Genomic DNA, 26045 nt, shown 5'->3' with positions numbered 1-26045 from the left:
TAGGGTAACAATACTGCAAACTGGTGTGTACTTCTGTACATACACCGTTAATATTAAGTAGTCCTAAGTTTCTTGCACTTCAGCTGTGTTGCAGGGGTACCAACTGCTATACCTGAAGCAGAAGGGAAGAAAACAGGGGCAATAATTGTGGAGTACTTCAGTTCTAGAGAAACACAAGCAGGGTTTTCAGTCCTTAACTCTTATTCTGTGACTATGGTGGAGGGAAGAGAAAATTGCTTGTACCTTAAGAAGCATATACGAAATTCTAGTGTGTGGGAGCATTCTTGATGCTTAGCTACCTGGTTAATTTAGGCAACTTGCCTCCAGTAATATAGTTAAGCATTTCTTGCTGTGAGTTTTCACATTCTTTTGTAGATGGAGTTGCTTGGATTCTAACTGGGCTGAATCACTGATAGAAGACTGGGGTTATGAGAGGAGACAGTCTGTGGATTTTCCTGTTAAGGTTTCCATCTAGGTGAGGTGAAGAGCTGGCAGAGCACGCTTAGAGTGATCTGTTAGGCTTGTCTTTTATGTCATGTTCTTTGAGGAAGCCAGAAAGATGATTATTAACTAGAAAGTTCTAGACAGTCTTCTAGGTATGTTTTAAATCTCCCTTTTCTATGAAAAATTAACAAAAGAGCTGTGATTAGTAAATAAAATACATTGCTGTGCTCTTTCTAGATCAGGTTGTTTTGATCATTTGAAGTTTGATTGTATGTCTGGATATGACAAAGGAGATAGATTTGAGGATTCTGTCTAGCAGTGGCTGAGATGAGGATGTCCCTGCAGATTTGTGATGATGGGAGGGACGTTGCTTGCAGGTTGGAAATATTTTTGTAAGATCTGCTTTCATATTATCTCTTTTGGGATGTTTTACTTGAAATCTGTCACTTAAAATTTTTGGAAATATACAAGCCTTGAGTTGAGCACTTAAGCTAAGTATTTCACTGTAAGCACATGTAAGCCTCCATTAAAGTGCACAGAGTTAACTTTATGCTGTTTTGCTAGGTCAAGTCCCTAGATAGTTCAATGTAAATAAGTATGCATCTTGAAATGAGCGTTGTTCCCAGATTTGGTGAAAGAATTTTTGCTTTCTATATTAATGTAAATCTTAGTATAAATCTCTATTGAATGCAGTTTTTTTATAAATCTGCTTTTCAGCAAACCAGATAAAGGAAGCATACCACAAATATTCCTCCCTCTCTCCCACCCTTCCCTCAATTGCATTTGATCAGACTTCTATATATTGGTGCTACTATTTTATTAAGAATTTGTGAAATACTGAGCAGAAGATACCTCTCTTTTCAACAGCCTAAGGGCTGGATTTGTGCACTGTTCCATGCTGTTATATAAGGGAAGAGACAGCGCAAGACGTCACCTGCCTTCCTACTCCAACCCAGCATAATGCCAGTCATTGTGCTAAGAAACTCTATTATCACTCTGCAAATAGGATTAAGCCACTGTCAGTAAGAGTTATTCATAGTTTTGAAAGAATCAGCCCACATAAGTGGATATCAGATTCTTATTTTTGGTGATGGGGGTGTACCTTGAGTGTGAGGAACCCAAAGTTCCTCAAAGCCTAGCTGGCTGTGCTCAGGAGTAACTAGTAGGGGTAACCTGTATGTAGCCTGTCTGGCCTATAGGAAAGACTGTAGATCCACAATATGGCTTTCCTATTCTTTATGGAAAGCAGAAAGCAATTGCTGGGACTACGCATCACTGCAGGGTCATCAGCTGCTTACTACTGTAAGGGGTGAGTAGTGGGCTCATACACTGCGTTAGCTGCCAGTGTTTCTCAGGAAGGATTTGCATTTGGGCTCCCAAGAGCACCTTCCTCTGCACACCTTGTTGAAGTAGGTATCAGTAACTGAGGCCCCATCTTCATTCTTTCATTTCCATTCTTTTGAATGGTAGGTGCCCCGAATTCAGCCCAGAACAGCTTTCTTGTAGGGTAAAGGTGCAACTCAAGGTGACAATATTAATTTTAGGCATTTTAGTAACTATCCCAAGTTAGTCTGGGAAAAATCCAGGACGCTTCAGGAATTCTCACTGATACGATGAATCATTTATTGCTCTAACTTGGCATGTAGATTCACAGCTCAAATTGGGCTTAAAAGCCTGTTGTGTACTTTTTTTAAATGTATGACTGCTATTGCACTCTGCTCTGGGCATACAGCAAGTTGCATTGGACCAGTCAAATGTAAGCACATCAGAAAGTATAATATTTAAAGCATGATACAGTGGCTGTGAAATGGTGCTTAAATCTAAATCATTTATTTGCTTTCATTGTGGTTTTAGAGTCTTTAGTGAATCTCTCAGATTTCTTAACCTTAACGTCTTCCAGAAAGTTAAAAATTTTTGTAAGATGCTGTGATTGTCAAGAAATGAGTTTTATTGTGTATATATTTAAAAAGTCATTGATCATCTTCACATAGTATATGAATCATAGAATTTACAGATAGGAGAAAGCCATTGGATTACATAGTTGATCTTCTCACTGCTGCAAACTCTCTACCATAAATTTTTCCAGTGCAACACCAATGTTCATAAATCCATGGGACCTGATGGAATGCATCCACAGGTGCTGAGGGAGTTGGTGGAGGTGATTGCTGGAACTGCTCTCTGTCATCTTTGAGAGGTCGTGGAGAATGGGGAAGGTGCCTGAAGACTGGAGGTTAGCCAATGTCACTCCAGTCTTCAAAAAGGAAGATCCAGGTATTTACAGGCCAGTCAGCCTCACCTCTGTCCCTGGAAAGGTGATGGAACAGCTTCTGCTGGATGCCATCTCCAGACAGCTGGAAGAAAAGGGGGTTATCAGGAGCAGTCAGCATGGGTTCACCAGGGGGAGGTTGTGCTTGACCAACCTGGTGGCCTTCTATGATGTTGTCTCTGGCTGGGTGGATGGGGGGAGAGCAGTGGATGTAGTCTACCTTGATTTTGGCAAGGCATTTGATACTGTCTCCCACGACATCCTTATAACAAAGCTGAGCAAGTGTGGGATAGATGAGTGGACAGTGAGGTGGGTTGAGAACTGGCTGACTGGCAGAGCACAGAGGGTCGTCATTGGCAGTGCAGAGTCCAGTTGGAGACCTGTAACTAGTAGTGTTCCACAGGGGTTGGTGCTGGGTCCGGTCTTGTTCAACATCTTCGTCAATGACCTTGATGAGGGGATAATGGCCACCCTCAGCAAGTTTGCTGATGATACAAAGTTGGGAGGATTGGCTGACACGCCTGAAGGCTGTGCTGCCATTCAGTGAGACCTGGATAGGCTGGAGAGCTGGGCAATAAGAAACCAGATGAGGTTTAACAAAAGCAAGTGTAGAGTCTTGCATCTGGGGAGGAATAATTGCGTACACCAGTACAGCTTGGGGGATGACCTGCTGGAGGGGAGCTCTGCAGAGAGGGACCTGGGTGTCCTGGTGGACGACAGGTTGGCCATGAGCCAGCAGTGTGCCCTTGTGGCCAAGAGGGCCAATGGCATCCTGGGGTGCATTAAAAAGAGCGTGGCCAGCAGGTCGAGGGAGGTGATCCTCCCCCTCTACTCTGCCCTGGTAAGACCTCATCTGGAGTACTGCGTCCAGTTCTGGGCTCCCCAGTACAAAAAAGACAGGGATCTCTTGGAAAGAGTCCAGCGGAGGGCCACAAAGATGGTGAAGGGCCTGGAGCATCTCTCCTATGAGGAAAGGCTGAGTGAACTGGGTCTGTTCAGCCTTAAGAAAAGAAGACTGAGAGGGGACCTGATCCAGGTCTATAAATATCTAAGGTGTGGGGGGCAGAATGGCGAGGATGGACTGTTTTCAGCAGTGTGTGGAGACAGGACAAGGGGAAATGGCCAGGAACTGCAGCATAGGAAGTTCCGCACAAATGTGTGCAGTGAGGGTGACGGAGCACTGGAACAGGCTGCCCAGGGAGGTGGTGGAGTCTCCTTCTCTGGAGATGTTCAAGACCTGCCTGGATGCCTACCTGTGCGACCTGCTGTAGGGAACCTGGAGGTCCCTTCCAACCCCTACAATTCTGTGATTCTGTCACTTATGGACCTTGGTGTTAAATATCTTTGCAAATAACAGAATTTTGACCAATTCCCTGGGGAAGCATTGAACAGTTTATTCAAAACTATCACATGATACTTTACTTTATATTTATCATGCAGTATAGATGGATGAATGTAGATATATTTTAAAGGAACATTTTATCTGATCTTTTCTGGGGTAGGTAGATAGAAAAATTGAAAGCATTTTCCAGTGCCGTATGTACCCAAGCTCCCTAGCAAATGTAGAGGTTTTGCAGTTTTCATATATATTTTGCTACAGGAAGAGGCCCTCCTAATGAGCGAGAGGGGATATACTACTGAAAAAATTATTTCAAATACACCCTGATTAAGAAAGAAACAAACAAACAAAAAAACCATGAAAAGGTTCTGATCTTCCCATGACCTCTCATCACAGCTATTTCATACACTGATAACTGCAGTGACAGGTAAACAAAAGAGCAGAAAAAAAAAAAAAAGATTTGTAAATGATATCCTGATATCCCTTTATTTTAAATTAATTCCTGTTTCTCTTTGCTGCTGTCATTAATAATTCTTGCAGCCAGCCACTGTGGATCTTTATAGCAATTTCTTCTGAACTAACAATGTTATCATCGGAACAAATTGCACAGGTCTTGTTCTTTTAATCTTCTTACATACTAAAGAGCAAGTAAAAAATACCATTATAGAAACATAAAAATAATGCTAACCTTCGTTTTGTTTCCATCTAATGAATCTGTTACTGTGCTTGTTGGAAGATGCAACAGAAGCAATTTATTATGTTTTAAAGTACATTGTAGCACATCTATTTGCTCATAAATACAATGATTTACCATTTCTTAGAGTCACCTTAGTTGATAATGATGGCTTACAGTGTAAGAGTGCACAGTGAGAGGATAATTAATAGGATTCTCAGAAATGAACACTGGTCAGTTTAAATAAGGTCAAAACATTACTTTAAACCATTTAGATGAAACTAAAGCTAATATTACGTACGCTTGTTATTTTGAAATCAGTGCTAATATTTTAAGTCACTTTAATTCACTTTCTGAGTAGTTAGAATGTTGACTAATAAGGGACTTTCAGTATTTCTTTGCCATCCTCAAGTTCCTTAATTAATTGTATCTTAGGAAGTAACATGATTGTCTACATAGCTATCGATCTGTTTATGTCCTAACAAAAGGATTTTAGACTTCATCCCTTAATTACACACAGCGTATTCCTGATGTTTTTCCTCTGTAATGATAAAGGCCTCAGGAAAGAGGAAAAGAGTTGCTCTCTTTCCTTCCCAAAAGCATTGTTCGGACTTAGGCCCACCTTAGACTGTCAGCAAGTACTTAAAGACTTAAAGTAAGTTGGATGTTTCACAAAAAATTATAGAATGGTTTGGGTTGGAAGGGACCTTTAAGATCATCTAGTTCCAACCCCCCTGCTATAGGCAGGGACGCCTCCCTCTAGACCAGGTTGCTCGGAGCCCCATCCAGCCTGGACTTGAGTGCTTCCAGGGAGGAGGGAGCATAGTAAAGATGCTGGTTTTGTACTGTAGAGTGCCTATGTGGGTTTTTTCTTTTTTTTTTTTTTTTTTTTTTTTTTTTGCTTAATGAAAGTAAAAATGAGAGCTAAGGTAAAAATGTATCCATAAGAAAGTAGTGCTTCCTATGGTAGGAACTTTTTCTGATTTTCACAGAATTGTAGGGGTTGGAAGGGACCTCCAGAGATCATCGAGTCCAACCCCCCTGCCAAAGCAGGTTCCCTACAGCAGGTCGCACAGGTAGGCGTCCAGGCAGGTCTTGAACATCTCCAGAGAAGGAGACTCCACCACCTCCCTGGGCAGCCTGTTCCAGTGCTCCATCACCCTCACTGTAAAGTTTATTAAGTTTTTTATTAAGTTAATTTTATTAAGTTGCAGAGCAAAAATGAACAAATTTGTTGCCCAGGAAGTGGAAAATAGAAGTCCTCAAAATTTTATGGCATTTTTAAGAAGAATCTTTTAGACTGGAGTTAGTTTCTTATGAGAGATCTTCCCACCAAAGCTTCAAATGACAAAGGAAATGTCATTTGTTTCCCTAGCTGGGAGTTTTATACTAAATTTTCATTTATCAGGCTTCATGTCTAAATGGTAATTTCCAGAAAGTAAAATCTTATTTCCTTTAAGAATTAGTCTTTGTCTCTCTCCTGCTCTTTTTCTTAAGCATTGTTTAATTTTAAAGCTGATGAATATCTATTGTCATCTCTCATACTGTATGTCTACACTGCAATCTAACAACGTAGAGAGCTGTCTTTAAAACAGCTAGCCTGGGTGTTGGGCATAGTGCAGCCAGCCAGGGGTTTGAAACTCCATTTAGGCTCTAATATTTTTAGTCTTCAACAGTCTTTAGAGATCATCCTGTTTTGGGATGTACTTCTCTGAGTCCCCAAACAAGTGAGTTAAAAGTCAGCTTATGTACTCACAGACTGCACTGCTAAGTGGCATACTAGAGTATTCCTCATTCTTTTGATGTGTAAAGGATGATGAGTGTGCCCAGGTCCCTGAGGTCGAGAGAGTCCTGACTTATAAGTGGTCTGATGTGGCTTCCAACTGAAAAAAAACAAACAAACAATACTGGAGTTGCACCACTGTTTTGAGAGTGATTTCTCTCCATGAGAGGTGCATAAATGAGCAAGTTCTGTCAGAGCAACTGGTTTGGACAAATCAAGCTTAACAGAGAATCTTACAACAGCCTTGAGCATTCAGCCCAGTCTTCTAGTCATTTAGCATCAAAGCAATCAGGCAAGCCAATGTCAATTTCTTATAGCACTCACGTCCTCCTAGGTTACTTATCTGAGATTTATTTTGACAAGTTCCATTTTTATGGTGTATTTTTATTATCTTCAAAAGAAAAAACATACATTTTTGAAGTAGAATATAACAATATTAGTGTGCTGCCCTTCATTCAAGACTGTATTTTTTTCTTAGTAAAAATAATTGTGTTTACCACTTTTGTAGTACCCCATGTATTGAAAAGAGCTTTGCTGCCAACAACTGGATAACTCCTGTAGGCTTGCTAGATACTGTGTACATTTTAGAGATAAACCGAGACAGAAAAGCATGAACACCCACTCTTTGAAAGTATCCAGAATTGTTGGTCTCCAAGTTGCATACTGTCCACTCCAGTTTCATACCTTCTTGGCACATCTTCCTCTTCTGTTACCTTCAGTGAGAGAATCAATTTTTAATCCTGAAAACAGGGAAAAGGGTAATTGTCAGCATGTCTGTCAATTATCAAAATAATATAAATATGAGATGGGCTTTTGAATAAAAGTCTATTATAAATACAGATAGAAAAGGATGACATTTTTCTTAGCTTCAGTGTATTCTTGCAAAATCTATGAATGATTATCTACAGAATGATCTTGACTAATGTCTCTAACCTCTGATCCAAATGCTCTACAGTGCATCTTAATATCATAATATTCCAGTATTTTTGTAGTAAAAGCTTTAAACATTGACTTTCACAGAGAACGCCTTTCTTTTTAATTTTCAAATGTAACTCTTTTGACTACACATCACTTGGCAAAGACTTAAGTTTAACTGCACAATCTCTTTTTGAAGGATGAAAACTGAAAAGAAATCGTTTTCATTCTTACAGTAAAAGACCTTGATTTTTGAAAAGCCATATAAAAATGTCTCATTTGAAGAGTTCACACTTCTGACTAGCCTAAGAAAGCTTCAGAATTATTACTAAGTGGAATTTTTTTTACTATACGTCTGTGTTGAATGCATTGCAGCTACTACAAATACTTGAACAGCAGTTAAAAAGAAGTTTTTGCTAAATCTTGCCACACTTAACAGCACTTCTTACATATTTGGCAGAACTGTGCCCTTGGGAAGTGAAGGAAAAGGCAGAGAGGCTTGCCTGTATTCAGGCATAATACTCAGGGATGTAGACCTGCAGAGATAAGATCTTTGAGCCTGTTTAATGATTTGTTACTGCTGAAAGGAAGATCTCAGCTTCTGCTCTCCCCTACTTCCTGTTCTGTCCTCCCTTACTTGGACTTCCATGGTCCAACTTCTTTTACAGGTGCTGGTGCTTGTTCCATCACTCATGAGCTGATTCAGTTCAGTAAGAGAGCAGAAAGCAGGGTTGGGCTGTGGATGTTTTGTTTGCATTTGTTTGGCTGAACTGGGCAGACTTTTGCCATTATATTCATTTTGTATTTGTCATGGAGTTACCTGGACGTACACATAACTGAAAGATGGTCATTGTCCTGGAAAACATAGGATATTTTAGAAATCAGTAGAATTTCGTTATGTGTTTAAGCTATTACTAGTTCAGGGCTCAGTACAAAAATAAATTAAAAAAGATACTTTCCAGTGGAAAATAAAATCAGAATATTCTGATAGCCAAAAACATACCAGAATCTCAGAACCATATGTACTGAAGTTCTGCAACGCTTGTCACCCCAGAATAACAGGAGCAAGTCTTTTCATTCAAAGCTCTGCTTGGTATTCATGATTTCATAGGCCCTGGGGAAGTCAAGGTTAAATTGGCTTCCTCTTCAGGTTTAAAAGTAACATGCTTTCCCCTCCTCAACCCCTCTGCTTTTAGCCTCACGTGTTTTCAGAGAGAGCCTGCTATCTCTACCTTGATAAATGCAACCTCTCTCCCCTTTTCTGTTTTCCTTTCGTCAGTTTTCCTCTGTTCTTAAATAGGCGAGTTTATATTTCCTTTTAATTGAAAATGGCAATAGGTATAACATCAGGAATTATTTATCAAAATGCCGGCATTTTAAATTTGTATTGGAAAATAGTAAAAGTGCTAAGTTGAGCTCCACTGTAACTCCATCAAAACTTCTTAGTTTTCCTATTCATTTAGCAGTTCTAATAGCATTAATATTATTTTAGGTTGTACTTAATGATGCTTATGAAGAAACACTGTTTTCTGGTACCAGGTTTCCTTTTTTTTTTTTTTTTTAATTCATTCAAGTAAGAAAGATGCACCCCATCAATCTTGATTTATTTTTTTTTTTTTTAAACTTAATTGTTACTGAATCAACACATAGTTTATTTCTGCAGCTGTATGAAGATATCAGTAAAATATCTGAGAATAGTAAGTCTCCCCAGAGGCCTTAATTAGACATAACATCCTAGTAGGTGTGTTCAAATATTAAGAATATTGCTTAGCAGTGTAGTCTTTCCTGTGTGGAACCAGGATATTGAGCATCCATCCATAAAGCAGAAAGATAAGTGGTGCTATTTGTCTCCTTGCTTTTCTAGTAGCATGCAAGAAATAGACTGGGTAGAAGTTGACAACCATGGATTATATAGATTAGAGGAAAAAAAAATGAGGGAGTTTTCAGTTTTTTGTTTTTTTGTCTCCAGCAGTTGAATTTGGGATGGAAAAAAAGAGCACTTATTTATTGATGTGTCATAAGTTACATGTTTTCCTTCATAAACCTTAACCTTGGCCTAAATGCCTTCCAAAATGATCAGAGTTTTCTAAAATCTGTGGTATAAGACTAGCTGGACAACAGCTCCAGACCAAGCAGTTCTCAGTATGAAAAGTGTAGAACAAACTTCACTTGGGCTCTGTCATAATGCAAAGCTTTAAGAGAGCCTGTTCCTAAATTGTGTCCTTCATCATGCAAATCCAGAGTCAGCACGATCCCTTACTTGCCTTTGCAGATGAACAAGCTGTTCTGCAACTGTTTTTAAAAATGTTTTGCTGCCATTAATTTAGCAGTCACTTTTTTGTTGTGATTTTTCTAATTTCAGAACTTGAGGTTTATCTACACAGTTCAATTCATGAAAATTAATGTGAGTCAACGAAAGATATGGCTTAGAAATAGATCAGTTAAACATCATTAAAACCCCCAAGGGCCTTCTTATCCAGAATTCAAGTGGTCCTAATTTAATTTAATTTACTTCTACACTGAAGTTAGATCATTCAAATGTAATTCTAAAGGAGAACATGCACATTAGGGTTTAATGCAGTTTTACAGCTTCTCTTTAAAGTAACATTTTTAGTTAATTCACTTCCTGATTGTCTCCATATAAATAAATCCCTAATCCCACAAGTGTTTTCAGTTCTGGCTAATCCTTGACACTTCTTAATAAGGGACTGCATAATCCAGATAGTGTCTCTACCAATTGCTGAACTGGAAAATATCCAATTTCCAAAGTCTGCTACATCTGTTAAGACTTTGTCCCTGACTGTTCAGGTTTACCAGCAAACTATAGGGCAATTGTAAGACAGGCTAAGATCTATAGTTTTTGTTTTTCAAATCAATTAGCTGATACTAATACAATCAGGCTCTCATCTATTAACCGAGCTAAAAAGCTTTTAAGCTGATCTGCAGGGGATATCTTTAGCATCTTCATCCAAACATTCCCTCAGGGGTGAACCATTTTCAGCTAAATGTCATGCGTGAAAGGATGCTTGAACCCTGCTATAATGAGGTATAATTATTGGATGCAGAACTCTAAGTCTACCTAGGGGAAGAGATTTAAATTCCATAACAGATTTCTTAGATGTCAGTGAGTAAAGTCTGCCTGGAGGAAGTATAGGATGTGTGTATCTCAGCAGGCAGCTCAGTACCTCATATTTAGGTAATTTTAGGTGCTTCAAGTGGATTCTGCTATTATTTATTTCTGCAAGGGATCCCACTGCTGATGGGAAAGGTTACTATTTGAGCTGTGGTAGTAAAACGAATATAAACTGTTACCCATTTGTTTTGTTTGCTTTTAAGGGGAACCATGAAGTAAAGACACTGCGGTGAAGTACAGATACAGATTGTGGTGACATGGAAGTGCAGTGGCCCTTGCGGTATGTAGAGATGTGAATGTCAGCCTTGTGACAAAAGTATATGAGTGACCCTGTCATATGTGGGTACTTAGTCATTTGAATTTAGGAGTCAGAACTAATGAAGTGTGTTGAAACATCTTTTTTTCTTAATGGTATAAAATCTGCAACAGAAACTGAGCTGTTAGCCATGCTAGCCTTATGAGCTGTGAGGTTCAAAACAAACTTTTAAGCTCAATTACTTCAATTGCCATCAACTATATTGATCAGATATTCACCAGCTACAGTGGAAGTGAGGACATGTGTCTCACTATGTTAAGAAGTCTTAATCTAGAGGTAAGTCCCATTGCAATGACTGAGCATCAAATGTTTTATCTTTATATCTGTACACAGACTAAAACTTCATATGGTAAATCCAATGTTTGACTTTAATGGAAACCACTCTGGCTACAGAAAAGAGCAACTTGAAACATATATCTGGGTTAGAATTCTCTGAAAAATTTTGGTAGTCTAGCTTTGCTTCTGGTGACTGTATGCAAGTGGGTATGTGTGATCTTTTTCACTAAAATTTTAAGGAGGAGCAGGTGTTTCTATGGTGACACATAGTTGTCACAAAACTATGAAGCACTATAAGCTCCAAGTTGTCTACTGGCAAATTGAATAGAAATGAGTATGTGCTTGTAATTAAGCCAGAAGACAAGTTTACTGTGACATGATCTGGCAGTGTACAGGACTGCAGCCTCATCCTACTGAAACAGGAGTGCGGGCATCTCCTCTGAGGAGGGCAAGGGAAAAACTTTTGAGAGGCTGCTGCTAATTACATTTCCTATATTAGATTTCTCATGAAATAAAGCAATACCAGTGGTTAGCTACCTACTATCCTTGTTCTGAATGTACAGAAATGTGGTGGTATCATTATCACTTCTTCCTTCATGTTTTCCAAAGAGTTTTCTTATCTGTGTATTTTATGTAGGTCACTCTGAAAGTAATGCCTCCTGTTTATTTCTGTGGAAACTACAGCAGATACAAGGAACATAATAACACTATTTGATAGAGCAAATTATCATTTAAAAAATGCTATTTTTTCAACATAGTCGTTACCATTAGCTATGCGTTCTCAACAGTGATGAACAAGAGCCCAAATGCCACATTTGTAAAAATCTGCAGCAGCAGAGGTGACCTACTGCCTCACAGCTGCTATGATAGCATTGTTGCTAGGAGAACATTGCCCATGCACTTGAACTTTCACTGTGCTCACATCCACTGATTGGTCTCCATAAGCATTCACAAGTGTCGATGAATGTCACTTGGTGCCATTTTTTCCACATGGAGGAATTCAACTCCTCTGCTGCATCTGCACTTCCATTAGAGATGCCATTCTGTCAGACTGCCCCTCTGCTGCCATCTATCACACACCAACAACTTGTACCAGAATACTGGTGGGAAGGTTCAACCTCTGGTACTGTACTACTGATGTCCACTAATGACAGAGGAGGCCAAGATCATAAAATAGATGTTACCTTCAGAGCATCCCTTGTAAGAGGCCCCCGACCCTTCCCTTCTGAGCTCTGATAATTCATAGCCTGAGGTGGTTTGGTTGGAGAATGAGAAGCCATTGAATAAATAAAATGCTAAAATTTCACTCTCCATGGGGATTACGACTTTCATTAGCCTCAGTGAAAACCACATTCACTAAATTTAGAGCTGCAGCAGAGCTCAATACAGATAATGTATTTAATGTATGCCCTGGGCAGTGAAGTTGAAACTATTTTCAACTAATTTTCTTCAGTGTAAGTTTCCTGATAACTTAGGTTTTTTTTTCCTCAGAACAGCAAGTGATATTTTTCCACTGCAGCCAACATCTTCCGTGACAAATCTGTATCACTTTATACTGCCATGTTTTCTCCCTGCCTGGTAATATAGTGCCACAGTATGATAGTGCATGCAAAGATATGGTTTTTCCCAGTCATATTGTCATGTCACACTGTTAAAGAATGTGGAGACTTTTCATTTTTTTTCCACATGCATCTTAACTTTACCAAACTAAGAACAGTTCAAGCTTGATGGGAAGGCAATAAAATCAGATATATTCTCCTTAGAAAAATGAAAATGTTTAGCTGTTGTATATTTATGGAAGGCAACAGAAGTGTACAAACAAGACATGAAGTGAGGATTCGGAACACAGAGTAAATTTCAAAATTAGAAATAGTTTGTTTTCTTCATAACATTGTTAACTGCAGAAGTATGACACTGAATTACTCTATATGATGGGTACACAGTAGGTACTTTTGACATCCATGCATTCAAATTTCTGTCCTGAATTTTGACTATGTATGTTTAAGCTCAATTATGTAGTAAATTTATGTTTTTCAATAGTTAAGGTGAAATTACTTCATGGTCCATGGCCATGACTTGTTGATGTTAATGGTCAAGCAATTGTGAAAGTAAATATATGCTTATTTGAATGTTTATTTCTGCTCTGGAAAAACTTATTTTTAGCAATGTGTTTTAGGCTTCTTCCTGCTTAAATATGCAGTTTTTTAGGATAAGCTTTTTATTATATATTTTATTAAATTTCTTGATGTGGTAGTATAGCATACTTAAGAATTTGATTAGGAATAAACTTGATTCTTAAACACAGGAAACTTATTGTTATTACAAAGAGGACAGTGAAATTTCCCATCAGCACAAGGTGGCCACTTTATCTACTCTTTATTCTAATTGAGAACAACTGTAAATGATTGCACAGGGACAAGGCATATGGGCATCTGGCCAGATTTTTTTTAAATCTGGTGATAGGATTAGTAACTAGTGATAGAATTAGAATCTGATGAATATATATATATATATATATATATATTTGTTATTTGCTACATTTTACATAGCTAGATAGTAACTAAGAACTTCAAGCCTCTTGCACACTATTTCTCTGAAGGTAGTATTTGATAGGAAGGTTTTTAGCAAAATCATGTGTTTCTTAACAGGGACCTGTCTCTCTCTATTGATAGAACTGCAAGTTGCAATGCTTCCCGCATTACTGAACAAGGGGGAACAATTCACAGAATGGAGTTTTACTTTGGAAAAGATCAACCAATCCACTGTATTTTCCTTTCTTCTAATTGATTATTCCAAAGCTCGAAAGTGGCTAGAATTACAGATCTTAGGAAAAAGTGTGTTTGTCATTGTTTTTCACTAAGTAGTGTGATTATCTGGGCACTGTAATGCTGAGATCATCCTTAATACCTCCTTCAGCTTTTTGTTTTTTTTGGGGTGGTGTGTGTGTGAGAGAGGAAGTAACAGTCAAGAAATTCAATTATACTAAAAACTTCCCAAAAACATATTGTCATAGAAACTACATATGGAAGTGTATAGTCAAGTAAGGAATCAGATGATACAGATAAGTATTAACAGTTCCTTTTTCATAAACCCTGTCATTTATGGTTCATAGGAATTTTGCTCCAAATAATCAATAACTGGGATGCTACCTTCATTTAAAATTCTGCTTAAATTTATGCAGGGGAATTTTAATGTCATGGAGTCTGACTCTAGGGTTGATGAATGGTTCTCTAGAAAAAGTAGCTCTTCTGGGGTGACAGATGCAGTCACTGTTTCCATGAGGCTTAACCACTGAGGAGTGCAGTGTCTCTCTGCTGGGAATAGTTTGTCTTTGAAAGTTTATATTAAAGGTTTAGATTTAGTGGTTGAAACGATGTGTTTTAGATAACTGCTGGAACTAAACCTGTGCAGAGCTCCATGTGATAGATTATAGATTCTATTAGTGATGAATACAAAGTGAAGTTTTTGCTTAAAGGGTTTTGAAAGAGTAACTGTGTTTTAGTGAACTGTACAGTAGAGAGAGTTTCTTGTGTTCCTTGATCTCTCCAGAAGGATGATGACACAGGGAAGAAATATACCTCTTTATTTAGGCAGGAAAATCTCAACACTTTTTCATCTAGCTAGGAGCTAAGTAAAACATTTTCTCATATAGTGATTTCAGGAGAAGCAAATTGCAGTATGTAGTGCAGAGAATCATTGTCTACTAAATTTCCTACTAGCTTCAATTAATTTCTTCTTTATTTAGTCCCCAGATAGAAGTGAAGTGTTACTGGTTCTGCAACAGCTGTCATATTCTTCTCTAGAATTAACTTTGTAGTGAAGTGGAGTGCTGTCATATTTCTGGTCTACCTCTCAAAGTAGCTGACAGTATTCATAATGTTAATGAACCACCTTCCCCACTGAATCTCAACCCTTCCAACTTTGTGCACTTTCCATATTCTGTTCTATCAAACTCTACTTCTTCCAAGTTTCTCCTGGCCCAATTTTCCCTCACCAGCTCCTTCCACTCAGACTGCTTACCTTTATCTCTACATTTTGTAACTCTATATGACACGTAACTTCCTCCAAGGGTGAACTTGTAAGGATGAAGATGTAAGAGATGCATGTCTACGGCAGTGACAGAAAGTGAGCACACTTTTCTTCTGGTTTTTCATCAACCATCCCCATTTGATGATGTTTTGGTTTTGAATTCCCTGGCTGAGAGGAACCATAAAACACTTTCTGTACTTAAAGTGCTGTGAGATCCAGATACGTGAAAGCTCTTTAGAAGGAGCCAAGTGTTATTAGTATTAGTAGTATTAGTATTCTTTTTCAAAAATAGCACTCCTTTTATTTTTTTTGTAATGCACTTTGTTGTGCCTCGCAGGAAAGAGCCAGTACCTTCTTTCTTAGGAGGGCAGTTTAAGGAGTTGTTTTCAGTTTCTCTCCACCACATGGAACCGACTATAAATTAGTACATTTTCTCCCTGTAATAGATATATTTTCTGTTATTGTTCCGGCACAGCAGAGCCTGTCTATTACTTGCTGTGACACTGCTAATATTGTGGCACTCTTGCTCCACTGCTCCCCTGAGACAGATACCTCTTGCTTACAATATTAACTTGAATAACGGAGAGGCTCCTTAGCATGGTGTCTTAAGGATAATGGTGACCAGAAGACTTTTGCTTCAAAAGCTTTTTCTTTTGCCAGCTTTCCCAGCATTCTTTATTCAACCATTTTATTTATCTATTTAAAAAAACAAAGACAAATGGAGGTGACAGCTACTGCAAGGACACAGTGACAATATAAGGTTATTGTTTCCAGAATGCAAACAAGAAATGGAAATGCAAGGAGGATTATTCTATCTCTAAATCTATACTTTTTTTTTTTTTTGCTAATACCGCTAACTTTGTTATTCTGAAGTGAAAATATGACTGAAGCATGCAGGAGCTATTTTTAATCTTTAATGTTTTTCGTTCAACCAAAAAAAAGAGGGCAACAAAAACATAAAGCTATTGGGATATTTGACCTTACTTTTGTGAAACCAGTGCATCAGTTTAGTTTGTTTGCAGTGGCTGCAATTCTCAGTAAGTTCTCAAGATGTCTGCCAGAGATTTTTGATGAAATTTTACTCTTCCTATGCTTTGTCCTTGAAAGCAGTTGATCATGAATGAATGTGCAGCCAAAATGTAATGAATAAGGCATGTTTGTGAAGTGAGGGGCGTTTCTCTCTGTTCAGAGAGGGCTTATAAAAATCCATTAGTCATGATCATTTTTTTTCTTCATGTTGAATATCTGTTTGCAACTCTATACATTTCATTTGAAAATTCTTGGGTGATATATATATATATATATGAACTGAAAATAGAATTGAAAATATACAAAAAATAATTGTTGTTAGTGAGATTTTTTTTTTCCAGTGGTCTTAAAACCTGTTCTCAAATTCCTTTATCAAAACACAAGGTATGGCTGCATATTTTTTTTTTGCTGTTCACACAACTGTGTTTAGCCAATGTATCACAATGCATACAATTATTTACCATAACTGAGCTGGCACAGCACTTCCCATGTCTCACTTTCAGCCCAGGCAGTGCCGATCACACACTGCTGTGTGGTTGCTGTGGGTGATGAGTGTGCTCCAGGGGCTGGGCTGGGGCACTCTGGCCCCATCAGTGTTAATAGAGTCTTGCAGTACGTACATTATACATTGAGCTTGTTGTCCCACAGGATGCTTTGAAACCTGAAACTGTTAGTTTTCTTTAAGCTGGACCTTGAGCTGGGATATCCTGCCTGGCATTGCAGAAGGGACCTTCCTTGAAGAACTTCAAGCCATCTTATTTTGCTGACTTTCATGACGTGCTGCTGAAGGCAGAATGGTCACATTCTGCAGTGCATCCATGTAGTGAACAAGCATAACTTTGCGTGCATTCAAAAGCACGTGGGCTACCTGGTTTGCTGTAGAGCTGACCCTTGAATAGGCTACTACAGGAAAATAGTGTGAAGAATTCAGCTTGAACCTGCACTTGAGGCAATTTCTGTGTAGTTGCATATCATAAAATCACAGACTATCCTGAGTTGGAAGGGACCCATAAGGATCATCAAGTCTAAATCCTATGTTGTGTATACATATGTAGTAAACTCAGCTAGCCATTTGTGTGACATGGCCTACTTAAAACTTGTCATATTCTATCATTCTTATGACAAAACAAAACCACTATGATCAGCATTAGAGTTTTATTGCAAAACATTTATTTGTTCTCCAACAACTAGTATTCATTTTTAATATGTAAACTGCCATGTAAACTGCAGATGTTTTATAATTGTTGTACAACCTGAAGTTCTCCATGAATTTGATTTTTGTTTTTTTTTCCTTCAGTCATTTGCAGGCTGAACGAATGTTTGTTCATTTCTGGGTGAATAGAAAGGTATTTTTCCTTGTCTTCCCTTCACTGCCCATGAAGGTCTAAATGTAGTCAGAATGTGACATGATTATTTAGTGTGGAAAATTTCCTCGCACAGTGTCCCTGTTAAAAACATGTACATTTTAGATAGGGCTGAGATTTTCACCCACATCAAATGAACCCTTATGCATTTTATTATGTTTCTGATTGGCTTTTACTATCTAAAAACCTGAAGGTTTGAAATTCCCCTTTTTCTGTTTAGACATTTTGGCTGCCTGCTTTTAGATATCTATAGTTGAAAGAGTTGACATGTGTTTGCTTGCAGGGGATGCACAAGTGAAAGGAATCCAGCATTTTGAAACCTTTCAGCAATGATAAAATCAGATCTACAATAATTCGTGATGTATATAGATTTAACTTTCCAGACAACATGCTTTTTTTGTTTGTTTTTTAAGTTGTCTGTATGTATATCGCTATCATTTTAGCAAATACTTCTTCAGTTGTATAAGCTATTGGGTAGGAAAGCTAATCTTGCGGGAAGCAAGGAAGCATTTGCAACAATAAGCATTTTTATAAAAACATTTGTCATTGGAATTATGAAGCTTTCCCATTAATTTACAGATGAAAGTTGTAAAAAGTTTTTATCTCATGAAAGGGTGAATTGACATTAGTTGTTACTGCTCTTCACAGAAAAACTGTGAGGAGATGCTTGCTCTTAATATTTCTTGACTCACGCTCCAGAAGTATTTTTAAAGAACTGGGTATTCTGATCATGTATTTCCAGTAAATTAAAATCTGAACAAATGCTAGAAATTAGAAACTGTAAGTATGCAGTGCACAATTCAGTGTGTCCTTAGTTACAATTTCTTATAACTTGAGCTAATCTGAGTGAGTTTCAGATCAGTGTGTATGAAATGAGATGAGAAAAGTCTGTTCTTGGAAGCTGTTATTCATCAATCAATTAATTTGGGAATTTTATTAAATTCTAGTCTTCCTTCTTCAGCTATATTGAATTAAACTGTGATACCCAGGCAGTTAAATTTTCTCAGTGAAATATATACTTTGATACAGTATTTGAACATCCATCTGCTTTCTGAGGTGAACAGATGTGGCTACTTCTACTGCAGTATGAAGTAAGAAAACGTACTGCATCTTGTTTCTGGGAAAAATGCAATCAGCCTGTACATTTGTATTCATATTTAAGAAAGACTGTACATACCTAGATGAATGAAAATTAGCTGCTCTTGCTTAAAGGCACTGTTATCTTCATTTTGTTATTGGTGCCACGTCTTTGATTTATAGCTGTTTGTTTAACTTTTTAAATGTGAAATGCATCTTACATTGCTGGTTTACAGCACAAGATGTAAACTCCCATTTATCCCTGAAATGTGCTTGAATTATTGCATGATGTTTCTAGATAAACACAGGAGTTATTGACTAAAGAGCCCTCCACATTAGCTAGCACATTTTAGTAATCATTATTTTAATGTCCTATCAAAATATTGCCTTTTATTTGGCCATGTTTATCAGTGAGAGTCAAAATCTGCAGGCATAGCTGAATTTTATTTTTAGTAGCTCATATATTTTAGAACATCCCTATATGCTTGAATTTAGAAATTGTAATTTTTAAATATTTAAGCTAAAGCAATTTTAATTGTGTCTTTTATCGTTATCTTGACAATACCATCATAATCTATGATCAAAGAGTAAATTTGAAAATGTTAAAGATTTTTTTTCCTGCTGCTAGCATAATACAGTGCATTATTAGGTACAGACGTTTTGGACATCCTGTTTGTGACACACTGAATGAGTTTAGGTGCACAAGACCGGTGATGGGTTTAAGAAAAGCTCATCATTACTCAATCTGATATTCAGATCTGCGTATGCCTGTATTATGTATGCAACATGAGCAGAAAGTTTTCAGAATTTACTCTCGTAATACATACATAAAGTTGACAGAGTTAATGCTTAAAACTCCCCTTTTCGAAAGCAATTTTGTTTAACATAGATTCAGCTTTGCTTAAGTGAATACCTAAATATAAAGGCAAGCTGGAGAAGACAGATTTATTGGAATAACAGCTGCCACCACTACTGATAAGTGCTCAGCATCCAACTTTTCTAGCTGCTGTTAAATCACATACAATTCCTTAGGCTGAGAAAGTAAATAAAGATAACTCACTATAGCAGTCTGTGTGAAACCAGGGGGAAGAACACAGATTGCAGGGGGAAGATTTGAAAGACCACACATAAGCTAATCTGCATGCATGTGGCTTTGATGATAACTGCAGTCTCAGCATTTGTGTAAATAGTTCACTTAAAAAACACGTTAGTTTTATGAACGTGGAGCTGTCTTACATTATTGTCCAGTGTATGATACAGAAATATGTCAGCTGTAAAAATTCCAGAGAGGCACGCCTCTCCCTTCATATAAAGCTGGGGGTAAGCAGTTGATCTAGAGCAACTTCTAAACTCTGGTTGGCTTGCAGACAAAATAACCTACAGAAACAAGGAAGTCACTTGAAAAAGTAAAGGAGCGTATGCACAAAGGAATAAAGATGAGAAAATGGCAGTAAAGTTTTTTACTGTCCTTTTGGGAAAAGTTGAAAGAGAAGTGAGTGAGATGCTGTTGTGCCTGAAATGCTGGGAAGACTGATAAATGTATCTGAATAATGAATAATGTCAACCCATAGATGGAGATCATGGAGAAGAGGCTGTGTTGTGCTGTTTTAATTATTTTCTACTTAAAGCCAGGCAGTAGAGGAAATAATAATTACATCAAGAGCTGAGAACTCCAGAATCCCTGGAAATATGAAAGATTCCTTGTTAATGACAAATTTGTCTGTGGGAGACAAGTTTCTCACAGGGAAGTCTATCAAAAGGCTTATATCCAGTGCAATAGCATAGCTTCCAATAACCAGGACTGTTGTACTGTCTGGGGAGACTATCAAAGCAGTAGTGGATAATGGAGAAAACAAACATACTGGATCAAATTAAAGAAATCCAGGAAGTAGGAGACATTAGAAAACAGCATGAAAGTCAGAAAGAAAAATGTATTTGTGGGCAAGGATGAGGAATATAAATATTTCTCATCCCAATACTGAAACTATCATAGCAGTAGTTAGCATCAGTGTGAGCAGTGAGGGAAGTCTGTTAAAGAGATCTGCTATTTGTGAGTGATCCTAAACCATATGTTCATACTGGATAATATTTGCTGTTATTAGATTGACAGCCAGTTAAATTCCATCTGCATTATAGGACCAGCTGATAAGAGAGAGTAATAGGAGGTTAGATTTAAGAAAGTTGTCTAAAGAACAGTGAAAGATGGTAAAACCTTTCTGAAATCAATAGGATAAATACAAACTCTCTTCTACTTAGAAGGTGTAAAAATCTAATTGAGAGCATATATGTATTTGGATGATGAGTTAAAAAGCTTTATGCAATTTAGTGTTTACACCTCTCAAAAATGGTAAAAGGTCAGAATCTGCTTCATTTCTGGTAACACCAGTGGAACACTGTGTGTGTTCTTTGGGAAGTGGCTTTCTGAGGGAAAGAGAGGCAAGAACTCTTGCTAGGAAGCCCTGGATGTGTTTTATAAAGTAAGTGCTTGGCCTGAGATTACTGTACTCAGGCAGTGGTCCAACCTAAGTTGCAGCCAAATTTAATAGCATCAATATCAACAGGACTTTGAGCATAAGGGCAGCTTCTCATAGGTAACATGAAATGGTGGTTTGGCACAGTTGGCAATCAAGACAGTCAAGGGCATTGTTGATCTAAAGTAAAATAGAAAGGAAGGCAAACAGGATAATATCCTGACAGATAATAGTGGGAGCAGGTAAGGGAATGAATGCCAAGCTAAGACAATCCAGTACAATAGATAAGTGAAGGTCTTTTCATTGTGCCCCAATGATCAGATTAGTGTTTATGCAAAGCAGCAATATAAGGCAACAGTATAAGACATGGCAGGATACTAATCATTTGAATAATGGAAATGAAACTGAAGAAGATAATGAAGCGGAACAAAGAGAATGCAGTAGCACAGAATGTAGGGAGCTACACTTTGGAAACCTGTACTCTAACAGCAGCTGATGGAGTAAGAAAATATTGATGAACATTGTAAGAAACATATTAGAACTTTCTGGCACCCTGAAAGTCTTAAATAAATTGCAGATATTTGGAGGAAAAACTATACTGTTACTATGGCCTGCTTGCTGAAAACATCAATGCAGGTTAAAAAAAGAGAGAAAATCCCATATTTTCAAATTAAATTGCCTGTATTATGAGCATCTTACATAAAGCAATAGTAACCTTCCATTTTGAATATGCGTTCAGTTTGGATACTTCATTTCTCTTAGTCAATGAATGAAAGAGGAAATTCGGAAACTGGTAATGAGGATGATTGGAGGCCCGCCAAGTATTCCATACATGTGGAGATTAAAAAGATTAAAGTATTTATGTAAGAGCAGAGATGAATAAGAGGTAAAATGAAAGAGGTGTATAAATTGTTAATGTTTTAAGGAAGGTCAAGAAGGCGTGCTTCTTCAGAAGGCTTTACTTCTCTCAGACTACATGAACAAAGGGTTCACAATGAAATCACAGCCTTTCAGTTTAAAACTGATACCAGGAAATGCTTTTTACATGATTGTGCCTCAAGATCTGAGGCAATGAGCTTCACAGAATTAATAAAAACATCTGACATTTCTTGGGTAATTGCACAGTACTATATGGTCTGAATGTTTAACAGTCCTCGCTATATTTATCCTTACAAGAGACTTCTGAGGTAGGAAAGCATTATCATACAACTATCTAATGAACAGAATTGACGCCTAAAGAACACTGGATGCTTTGTCATGCTCACAGAAGAAATCTCTTGTAGAAGAAAACTTAATCCTTGTGACCTGAATGCCAAATTGATGCCTCTGTATGTGGACAATATTTTTTGCCATTATTTATTTATGTTGGTGATGCTCAGTATTTCTGATACAATTGTTCAGATAGCTTGTGGAAGCACTCAATTCATATGCCATGTCTTTTCTGTGTTCATGTGTTCAGTGCATAATACCCTGTCCAGGGCATTCACACTTGCACATTAAATTAGATTAATCCTTATGGCCCAAATCAATGGGCTTGAGTATGCTTGCTAAGTCTGCTGCTTCCCTGAAGAAATGAAAGTATTACTGATATATGATGCAGCATATACCTATTTATTTCTATCAAGGAAAGCCTTGGCTGTTCTCTATTGCCACTTCCAGAATCATTGATCTTTCACAGTCCTGGCTGCTTGCCTTTACAAGAACCCTTCACCACCATTTTCCCTTGTTATAACACATCAGGCTAAGGAAAAGGAGGCTGGACATTGATCTGTTCAGCAGGCTGGCAGTCTTCCTCTTTGTGCCTTAGAATAATGAAGAGAGCAGCAATGGCTGCCATCTACAGTGTAAGTTTTCAGGATTAAATCTAACTTCTACCTGCCAATATAATGTCAAACAGTTCCTCATCAAGAAGGGAAGTTTAAATGGTTGCATAAATTACCTGCCTGTGGCTACTGCTGAAGACAGAGTAGACCATTATATTGATCTGATGCAAAAATTTCTAAGTAAGATATAAGCCAGTAAGAATGCAACAGTGAACAGTTACTTATTTGGAGAAATGAATGAAAACACAGACTTAACTGTTGGATCCTTCTGTTTGATGACCAAGAGTATTTAAAAATATGTATTTACCTTTTATTTTTATCTTTGATTAATAATGGAAATGTTAGAACATGGGGCTATAGAGGTCTTGGAAGGCACTATGTTTCTATGTATTGGCTCAGGTGGAGAGAATCTTTATGGAACTGTTTTATGTTGGGGTGGCAGATAACTGCTCTTCTTGCAGAACAGATAAATATATCTCTCTACAGTTGAGTTCCTGATTCTTTGTTGTGGTTTAACCCAGCATGCAGCTAAGCACTGGGCAGCCTTTCAATCACAACTCCTCTTCTATGTTATGGATGAGAGTTACAATGAAGATACTGTGAAGAAAATTAACTCCATCCTAGAAATTTGTCTATCCTAGACATTTGTTTATGAGTTCTACAATAGCACGAATGACAAAACTATGCAAACAGTTTTTTTTTTTTCAATATATCTCCTATCTCTGTATATCACATAGGCAGTATGTGAACTTGGTCTCCAGTAAAGGCCAACAAAGATGACAAATTTCAACCCAAGAAAAAGAGATTTGCCAAGATCCATTACATCAGCCATAATTCTTTGCCTTTTCCTAGTAGCCTCTCTCCACCTATTCTGTTTGTGTCTTCTTATTTTTTTCAAATGCATGACTACCATTGTCACTGCTTACCAATACATTCTGTAATGGCATGTTTCTGTGTGTCAACTGAAAATAGCTCAAATAACACATTCTGATTTTTTCTTTAATTTTTCCAGATGTGCATTACTCAGAGTTCTCTCTGGTTAGCCTATGAGCATACCCTGGTCTGACTGGGGCTGCAGGCAGCTGAACAGCTGAAATCGCATCACACGCAGTGTGTACTGTATAGGCTCTCAGACAGGTACTGATATAAGAGAGGAAGGAGGTTCTTGTTTCCTGGTTTAACTGCGCCTCATAGCTAAGACAAGTAATTTTCTTCAATTATTTTCCTCTCGTGACTCTTCATATTTACTGCAGAAAGATTTGCAACTAGGTCCGCAAGTAAATAGTGCTGCAGTCTGCAATCTTATTTTTCTGTTTCTTCTCTTTCTCCTCAGATCATTCCAATTTCTCTGCTGTGACTTGGCTTTATTTTGTATTGGCAGTGCTTCTTTGCTTTGTGTCACCATAACCCTCCTTTTTTTTTTCCTCTTTTTTCCCGTTTCATTAAAGCCAGCACAGCACCTGTTTTTTTTTTGTCAAGGCATCCTAGCTGCTTGTTGCATGTGTATGTGTATACAAATAAAATAAATTCATTGATTCCTGGTTAGTCTCAGCCTGAGCCCTTATCACTGGAAATTAAGTGGTAGATAAGTTGTTCTAACCTAGATTTTCTTCCAGTGGCTGCTGTCCCAAGCTAGATTTTTAGCTGCTACAATTTTAAACGCTTGTGTTCATCTTGCTTCTGGCCTCTTCCACTGAGCTGAGTCAAACTTTCCTCCATGTCAGTCGTATTCTAATGCATGACATTAAACCAGTGTGGTAATAGGAAGTTACCTGTAGTTTGTTGTGCTTTTTTTTGGTCTAATTTCTATCTTGAAAGTGCTCTGTGGTTTGAAATGGATGGTCTGAGAGCAGCAGCTTCCTGCATGGGCTGAGATGTGGGATTGGCTTATTTTGGCAGGAATTTAGCTTATCGGGATACAAACTCTGCTTTTACAAATCCTGATTTAGTACTATGAATTCAATAATCCCATAAAATTTTGTAACTCAGAGTAAGGCAAATCACCAGACTAATCATTGTTTTGGTCTGCTTTGCTTCAGCATTCATCTGAATTAGCTCTCCATCACTGTTAGTACTTGAATGATATGCACTTGTGTCATCAGTTTCAATGCATGTACTTTTTCCTAGCTTCTGTGATACACATTCACTTTGCTTGTTCATCTCTACAGAACAAACTGGATTGTTTTACTGGCCTCAGTAGCCTGGAATTCATGTGCCTCAAAGAAACATCATTCTTTACTGTGGTTTTCCACGTTTAAGTGATGCAAGTGATTTCTGTTGATGCATTGGCACAGCATTTGACATGGCAGTATGATCAGCTCTCTGTGTATGTCTAAAAGAACAATATTGCAGAAAAAAAAAATATAGTGTTACAGAACATGGAGTATTAAGTGCAAGGGGTACTTTATGGGCCTGGGAAATCCCATGATATAAGAACTGCATGGACTGTGAATTTCATCAGTACTGTGATGGACCAATAGCTACGAAAAAGAGCAAGCCTTACGTGATCAAAAAGGCGTTCATAACAGTTGTAAAATCCTCATATTTGACTAAAAATCATAATATCTACATATATCTACATAGTCATTATCCAGAAACAAACACTTTTTTTCAATCTAATAAACTGTTACTGGCTTTGAAGTCAGTTCAGGATTTCACCATGAAAGCATACATATTCTGGCTAGTTTATACTCATCATCTCATCTAAGGTTTGCAGTATAGTCCTTTGGTTTTTATTGCAGACCACTGATCGTGAGCAAAGAAAAACACCTGAACCACATCTCAAGGATCTTTGCCAAAAAAGCAGTCACACTCATGAACATTACTCATTTACTACATTTCTGATTTCATTCTAAGAAGAAATTCATTGTTAATTGGGAGCTAGTCTGCATGTTTCCATTTTGGTTCAGAAGAAGTAGATCTTTTTGGTTTACAGGTGAGGGGGAAAAAGAAAGAAATGTGTTTTTAAGCTTAGGCTTAATTTTTCAACTTGAGGCCTGGCATCTTTTTTGATCTGACTCATTAACGGGACTCCTTTCACAAGTAAGGATTACTCAGTCAAATAAATGAAGTAAAATGAAGACATCATCTTTTAAGGCTAAATGATA

At 37.7% G+C, this 26045-nt stretch overlaps 1 protein-coding gene across 6 annotated transcripts in view; it reads left to right on the top strand.

The window, feature by feature from the left end:
* Positions 1 to 26045, top strand: part of GADL1 (glutamate decarboxylase like 1) — a 243800-nt gene that overhangs the window by 11391 nt on the left and 206364 nt on the right. The gene's annotated exons all lie outside the window — the stretch shown is intronic.

The sequence above is a fragment of the Lagopus muta genome, chromosome 7 (genome assembly GCF_023343835.1).
Source record: "Lagopus muta isolate bLagMut1 chromosome 7, bLagMut1 primary, whole genome shotgun sequence".
In the NCBI taxonomy this organism is placed as follows: domain Eukaryota; kingdom Metazoa; phylum Chordata; class Aves; order Galliformes; family Phasianidae; genus Lagopus; species Lagopus muta.
This window is presented reverse-complemented; position numbering and strand designations above follow the sequence as displayed.